Here is an 8,488-nt window from a genome sequence, read left to right as displayed (position 1 = left end):
TTGCTCAGAGACGCAAATTGGAATTATATTTGTTGGCAAAATAGAACAAAAACGGTCAATATTGTGTCTAAAAAAAGTGTCTTATTAAGTGTCTTAATATTAAATTATTGATTATTGAACTGCTGTATAAAATCAATGTCACATTTGCGTGATACTGATTAACTCTATGAAATGAAATAAATATATACATTTCTGCCACCGTATCTTGAATTTTGTGATCATTCTAAATGGATTTTAATAAACTGAATCATGCAGTGAACAAGACAAATTAACTATATTTGGCTTTTGTCTTTTGGATAATTAGCTGTAAATTCGAGGCACAGGTAGCTTAGTCTTTTGTTCATCACAAACACAACTGGAAAGGGAGGCAAGGCTTCACCTCTGCGGCTCTCTGTCTGTCTGTGATGTGCAGCCGATCAATGTGCGCTACACTGCTGTGCTGCAGAGATGCGGAGAAAGGCATCGGAGCTCAACAGAGTTATAAACCCGACCTGATATTAGGCCTGGCCGATAAAACCGTATCGATATTTATCGACGGTACACCTTCTTCGATATCGATAGAAAAATTGTTTGATATAGGCACGTGCTATGAGTGACGCAGACAGCACACACAAACACATGCTGTAATGCCTCCTGTGATGAGGAGATTGTGAATAAAGAATGAATATTAGTCCAATGCTGCGTTATTCATTCAAAATATTAGAGAAATATAGAAGCTCAATACCGAAACCAAGCCATTCACACAGAACACATATTCAGCGCATTTCTAGACGGACAAATATGACTGCTGCACTCGCGTCTCACACAAGAGATGTAGCCATGCAAAGATAAAACAGTTTAAACTTTTAGAAAACACGTCACAAATTTGTGGAGGTTTATTCCTTTTCACTGCGTCTCGTATGTTTATGTTTTAAATGCAGTCTGAGTGATGGGCGCTTCGGCTCTTTGGATTAAGCAATGCATAAATACATGATGCTGTTTTGTTCATAATTGTTTATGCAATTTACGAAATTAGATTTTTAAGAGGTAATTTAGACGTAATGCACATTTTTATAGAGTTACTTGCTAAATATGCTGCATTATTTTGCTCATTGCGCCGTCCTGTGACCTCGGGAGACAATTAGACCTATACAGTAAACACCTATTTAATCTGCATATAAAACATTAGAAATTAGATATTTGTTTAATTTGTATTGTGTTTGGCTGTTAAAATGAAAAATATTTGTTGTTTGTCTCAATAAATTGTGTTAATTATAAATACAGTGGTTAAATAAAAAATAAAAAATTCTATTGCTTTTTGTTTTAAAAAAGGTTATAAAAATGTCAAAAATTATCGATACCGAACGATATGAAACATTATATCATTGATACATTTTTTAGCTATATCGCCCAGCCCTACCTGATATTTAGATTTTTTTATTTGTTTGACAGGGAAAGCTGTGCGCAAACAGAAATACACACACTCACACATATATACATATATTAATTTATTTTAAAAAACTCCCCAAGAAAAAAGGGCACTTTCTCTTGAGGAAGAAAAGGAAGAGTGGATATCGGTATTTTTCTCCCCTGTACTTTATTAGACAATAAAGAAACACAGAACAATTCACAGCAATTTCCAACAGCAAACATTTTCTGTCTGTATTGAATCTGATGAGATTTAAAAAAAAAAAAAAAATGCAGTCCTCCACGAAATATATTGGCAAGAAAGGTGTTTCTGCATGGATAGCGAGCAAAAACAGCATTCAGTTCGATTCACGAACATATGACTCGCCTGAGCCGATTATTTGTAGAGAATAGCGAATCAGAAACAAACAGAATCAAAATCAGACTTACTGGATTTGAGGTATCATTATGTTTAATGTTTATGATGTGTATGTAATATATATGAAACACAGAGTCGCTAATGTTAAGGCAAGTTTGCAAGCTATGCGCGTTCATTTCGCGTGTTGTTTGTTTTGATCAGCAGAGGGCGCTGCAGTCGCAACGTTCGCGTTCATCTCTGCTATAATAATCGTGTAGCTCCCGCCAATTTCGCCATCAAACCTGGATTACGATGAACAACCGCAAAATCATCTTCATCTTTAAAGTAAGACATTTATGAGCTCTCTAATGCATAGCCTACACGCAAATGATGTTTTACACTGCGATTGGCGATTCTGTGAGAGGAAAAAGGGACGTTTTTAAACCTAACCCTAAAACGCTTAAAGGGATAGTTCACCCAGAAATGAAAATGTGATGTTATCTGCTTACCCCCAGGGCATCCAAGATGTAGGCGACTTTGTTTCTTCAGTAGAACACAAACGGAGATTTTTTAACTCAAACCGTTGCAGTCTGTCAGTCATATAATGGAAGTGGATGGGAGTCATGGCTTTGAGAGTCAAAAAAGCATACACAAACAAAACCAAATTAAACCCTGCGGCTCGTGGCGATACATTGATGTGTAAAGAGACGAAACGATCGGTCTGTGCAAGAAACTGAACAGTATTTATATCGTTTTTTACCTCTGATGCACTGCAATGTCTGAACTGTCCTGAGCGCATCCTCGACAGCCGGTGCGTGACGCGTCTTCTTCTTCTTCTTGCTTTACGGCAGATTGCAGACTTATAAGTGCATTACCGCCACCTATCTCTCAAATGCACCACTGACACTATCTACAATCTCAATTAGGAGTGTCAATGGTCCATTTGAGAGATAGGTGGCGGTAATGCACTTATAAGTCTGCGATCCGCCGTAAAGCAAGAAGACGACGACGCCTCACGCGCTCAGGACAGTTCAGACATTGCGGTGAATCAGAGGTAAAAAACAACATAAATAGTGTTTAAAAATAAAATGTTTGTAATTTTGTTGTATTTTTTAAATTGTATTACTTTGTTTTATTATTAGCCTAATATTATTATAGAAAAATTATATTAAGAAATGTCTATATAGTTTTTAAGTGTTAGTTTTCAGTTTTAGTTTTATAAAAATAAATTTACATTTAATGTTATTTCAGTTTATGTTTATTTCACATAATGAAAATGTTCTTTATGCTTTTAGTTTAATGCTTATAACCCTGGTTTGTTATTAGTTATTAGAACGGCACCGACTTTGGCTACTTTTAAATCCAAGTTAAAAATTCACTTATTCTCTATGGCATTTTAAAAATGGTCGATGGTTTATTATTGTATTAGTTTTAACGTTTATTATTATCATTTTGATGTACAGTAGTATTCTTCATTCTTTACCTTGTAACGCACTTAGTTGAATTTATAAAGTGCTATATAAATAAATAAACAAAATAAAATGAAATTAAATGAAAGTTTGTTGGTTTATTTTAAAGGCTGTCATTTCCGGATTTCAGAATACTTTAAACTCCTAAAAATCCTGATAGATTTACAGCCTTTGGACTACCCTAGTTTATTATCTTCACATTAATTTTGTTGTAAAACAATTTAGTGCATTAGAGAAGTTGTGTTATACAATAAACTTTCAGAAAGTATTTGGTTTATTTAAAAAATGCGGCTACAGTTAAAATGTAAAAGATCACATGCTGTATTACTGGTAGGGTGTTGACTGTATTGCAGCTTTGACGTTACTTGTGATGACATATAATCTCTGAAACTAGACTTTGCTTCAGGGCAGGAGACTTTAACAAAGCCTGGCTGTATCATGAGACAGAAAAGCCAACCTGGTCTGACAGGTTGAAGAAAGACTGAAGAAAATATACTTAAGTGGGAGTGAATCGATTATTTACTTCTACCAGAAATGTTTTGTACAATAAAAAAGGATTCAGGCAATTTTCACTCAGAAATTGGAAAGTAAGTTTGCAAATAATTACATAGAAATGGCAATTAAACATGACATTTTAAAGTAGAAAATCTGAAATAGTATTACAATTTACAACTTTAAAACATTATATACAACTTAGAATCTTTTTACATTTTTACTAAAGCAAAGATTACTCAGAATTAAAAAAAAATATATTAATTAATATAGAAATTATTACATTATTAAGTGATCATATTAACCAAAGTCCTAGGCTACCGGACCGTAGTGCGCGCGATGTAGACAGCATTCGAATGAATCTATCATGAATAAATGTTACGTAAAGTACATAAAATAAAGTAGGCCTACAAGAAAACATTTTTATCCATGCATGCCACAGTCTCCATTAACTTAATTAACATAATTAAGTAACATAAACAAATTTAACATATATTTCATTTTATTTCGGCTAATTAATAGACTATAATTTAGTTGAGGAGTGAATTTGTAAATGAAAACACAACATGCTCATTTATCGTCACACACTGGCACAATCATAACGTCAAAACTTTAATGGCATAACTGTCAGGCGTTTACAGTAGGTATTTGCTAAATATATGGTAGCATGTTTTGCTCCAGTAATTGTTGTTTTATTTACAACTTAGTTTAGTGAGCAACTACACCGTAAAAGAAAAAATGTTTCAAAGTTGCAAATAAAACAACTATTATTGGGGTATGTTTTACGAGAAAATTATATTTCCATTTTTGCACTTCAACGTTACATGTATAATTCAATGTGTTACTTCCCTTTTCTTCTTGTTTGTGAAATTTATTTGCAATTTCAGTCTGAGTGAAACTTGTTTGTACACAATTGTTTTTTTCGTAGTGTACGCTGGTTTTCTCAACAGGAATCTCAAGTTATGAAATCATGACTCAGGGACTACTAAAATTCTATTTTTGTTCATTTTATGGTATTTCATTAAGTTTTTCAGCTACTTAGTTTAGTGTAGTTTATTTTCTTTTTTCCATTTTAATAAGAAAGTGCTTTTTTTTAATCCTGATTATTGTTTTTGCATGTAGAAATAGCACCGTCTGTCCTCATGTGAACATTCCTAGCCACATTCTTCATTTATTTGGAAATCACCATCTTTAGATCTATTTCCTTCTTCCTTTTCAACTGCAATTTCAAAAGTTCTTATGGAATGCAGCTGGACAAATCATACAAATACTCGCTGCCAGGCAACATTAGCTTGTGGAAAACATTTCCAGACAGACGTCACAGAAAATGCTTCCAGGTTCATGAAGTGGGAACTGTACCAAATGAGACTAAAAAAAAAACCTAAAAAAACTCAGAAAAAAGAAAATAAACTTAGTAAACCTCAGTCAGCAGACAAAAAGTTCAACTGAGGACGGTCAAATATATTGTCACTATGCGGTTGTTGGAAAGAATTTATTTTGATTTAAGTAGAATGGAACTCTCAAACAAGTCTCTCGTCAGCAGTTTATAGCTAAACTTTGTGGTTTAAATTCTACTTTATGTAGATGATCAAGTTGGCAATAGTTTTAACAATAAATAGTTGTATTGTTTATGACCCTGGTGTCCCAGAAAACATTGAATCTTATGTAAATCGTAAGGTGATTCTCACATATAATCATTGTCTTAACCCTTGTTCTGTGCTGAAAATCCTTGAACTAATTCCTGGTCAAAAATGACTGGCCTTTTAAGAATTGCTTGTAAATCTCTCATTATGCTGTATTATCACCAAATCTTAGATTCAACCTTTTTGTCAACTTGTTTTCTTTCAGTTAGCACACAGGTTAGTTTTTCTTTTTGGAACGGTTTGATTGTAGGTTTCATTGATTTGAGCTCATGCGCTTCAGTTTTTGAGTGGAAAAATTTTTGGATAATTTTGGCAATATTCACTCATAAACTAAGGTGCATGAGCTCAGATCAGTGAGGCCTACGACCAATCAGTTCCAAAAATTGTGCTAATTGAAAGAAAACAAGTTGATAAAAAGATGTAATATTTGGTAATATTGTTTTTGCTAAAACACTTTTGTTTGTGATCTTATCGCTTGAGATAGATATAGAGATAGATCCAAGGAATTATGGAATGTCTTTGAGAAAGTGACTAATCATCTGGGGCGGGGGGCCCATATGCAAAAAAAAAATAAAATAAATAATTGTACGTGCCCCCCCAAACGTTATTAGCTCCAACTCGGTTAACGTATTGTTGATTTATCTGAAGTGATTAACGTTACGTGTATTCACAAGCTGTTTTATTTACGGTATAAATGCTTGGAAATAATATTTAACGTTTTCAAGTCCATTCATCATTTGTAGCACGCAAGCCACCCAATAATCGCAATAAGCTTTGTGCTTTGTTACTTATATTAAAACACAAAGTGTCAGCCTTCTGTCAACTTTATAATAAAATACTACAAACAATACATGTGTTTTTACGCTTCTAAATTTGTAGTGAGATAACTATATTCGTCTCAGTTCAAGCAGCATGTGAATCAATGATATTTTCCTCTTTAATATTTGCAGCACGAAATAAGCGAATAAATATTTGAATGCATGTTGAAAAAATCAGAACAATTTAATACATACGAATGTTTCATGAAATCGATCAATTAGAGTTTTTAAAAAAGATGTCAAAAAGCCTATGTTTTATTGCTGTTTTTCATGTTAAATGTGAAGAATGACAGGTTGGATGCCACATATTTTTTATTTATTTATTTTATTTTTGGCAGAGTATAGGTAGAATTTGCACATTAACTTCACGCAGTGTAACATGATTTTATTATCGTAATTTAGACTTTATTCTTAAAATATTATGACGTTAATCTTATTTAGACCAAGACGACAGAAAGCGCATCCTGTTTGTTTTCTTTATTTTACAAAAGCACAGGTTTTTGATGATATTGTGAGTGCACAGAAATAAAAGTAGACCCTTTACAATTCCAAATGATGTATTACTCTTATCTTTATGAGCAAAAGTGATGACGTATGTTAAGATTCCACTCTTAAGAAAAAAATGCAAGTGATCGCGCTGGCGCCTCTATGTCCTGCAGAGCGCGCTTCAGCTTCCACTCTCTGCACAAACCACTGGATATGCGTCTAACAGCACACATTTATCTAGGTTAATTTTTTTACTAATTTTTTTATTTAATTTTTAATTAATATTGTGAATTGCATGAAGTGTTTTATGTCTATAGATTTTATTTTAGGCAAGTCATGTTGATTTGAGAAGGCTAAATTTATCAAACATATGCTCAACTCAGTCCGCCGCTTGCCGCTTGGTCGTTACTTTTAAAAATACAACAACTTGAATTTAACAAACATATTTCTAAATTAACTTAATATTATTCACAATCACAAAAGTAAATTTTTTTGCATCTGCTTTAAAGCCTTGTTAAACGTTTCATTCGTGTGCTGTTCTGACGAGCGCTTTTTCTGAGCACACCCAAAGCGCGCGCACGAAAACGAAAAAGCCCGTCAAACAGTGCCTGATTACTGAACTAAGTTATGTTTTGTGCTAATACTGTCAAAACACACAAGGTTTATGTATAGACTCAGTTGGTTATGTCTAAAATGAAAGTAAACGACTAAAAGAGAAACTTATGCATTCCTGTATATTAGATGCGTGCAGGTCTTAAAGGGACAGTAGGCTATATTTGTATATATTTGTGTATTTGTAATGTGTATCTTTGTTCTCATTTTTTAATAACGAAGATAAAATAATGACAAAGATTTTTATCTTCACCCTCTTTGGCCTAAATATCCGCCATACTTTTTTAATATTTTGCTGCCTTGAAAGGCTTTGTCTTTATAATAGGGAAATTAGTTTGACTGTAATGCTCAAACGGCTTGCGAAATAGAAAAACCAACATGACAAAAAATCGTGAAATAAAACCGTGAATCGTGATATTTTTGCCATATCGCCCACCCCTAGCCGAGGGGGTACAAACCCACACACTGAAGTTTTTGTTTTCAATATCTCAAAAATCTAATGAATCAATGAGGAACTAAGCAGAAACTGGACAGACAGGGTTGTGGCAGGAGATGTAGAATCTGATAGTAGATATGACAGCTGAGAAAGCGAAATGGAAACTGGAGAACTGAAAAGAAACCTGAGAACGTGACATTTTTGTTACTGATAATTTTTTATTAGGGGTGTAACGGTTGTCGGTAAAACATTGAACCGTGCCGTTCTCAACTTCAACTTAAATCTCACAATGCATCTGTAATATGGCCTGTTAAAAAATAACAACACATAAAACATTTAAGCCTTGACAGTTTAAACATTCAAGAGCCAGAAGACGCGAATGAGAAGAGAGGATTTGTGTGCGCGCTCATCCGAAGCGCCAAACCCGCGTCTCAGAACACCCGCAAATATTGAGTTCTCTTTCAAGACTTGTGCTTGAATGGACAAATTCACACAAAAAATTATGTCAACATGCCCGTCTTGGTGAGTATACTAGCAAACATAGCCGATTAAACATACAGTATCAGTGTACTGGATCCGTGCATTGTCTTAAAGGTCCCATATTGTCAAAACTGAAATTTCCTGGCTTTTTTCACGATAACTGAGGTCTAGGGGCTATATAAGTTTCAAAACAGTCAGTCCACAGTAAACTGCACACAGCCTGCTTAAAGTAGCAGTGATTTTTCACGAACCGTTGTGACTGCCGTAAAAAGTTGAGATGAGAACTACACAGACATATGGCAAGAAAT

This window comes from Sinocyclocheilus anshuiensis, unplaced genomic scaffold, assembly GCF_001515605.1.
Source record: "Sinocyclocheilus anshuiensis isolate Anshui unplaced genomic scaffold, SAMN03320099.WGS_v1.1 scaffold1033, whole genome shotgun sequence".
In the NCBI taxonomy this organism is placed as follows: domain Eukaryota; kingdom Metazoa; phylum Chordata; class Actinopteri; order Cypriniformes; family Cyprinidae; genus Sinocyclocheilus; species Sinocyclocheilus anshuiensis.
This window is presented reverse-complemented; position numbering follows the sequence as displayed.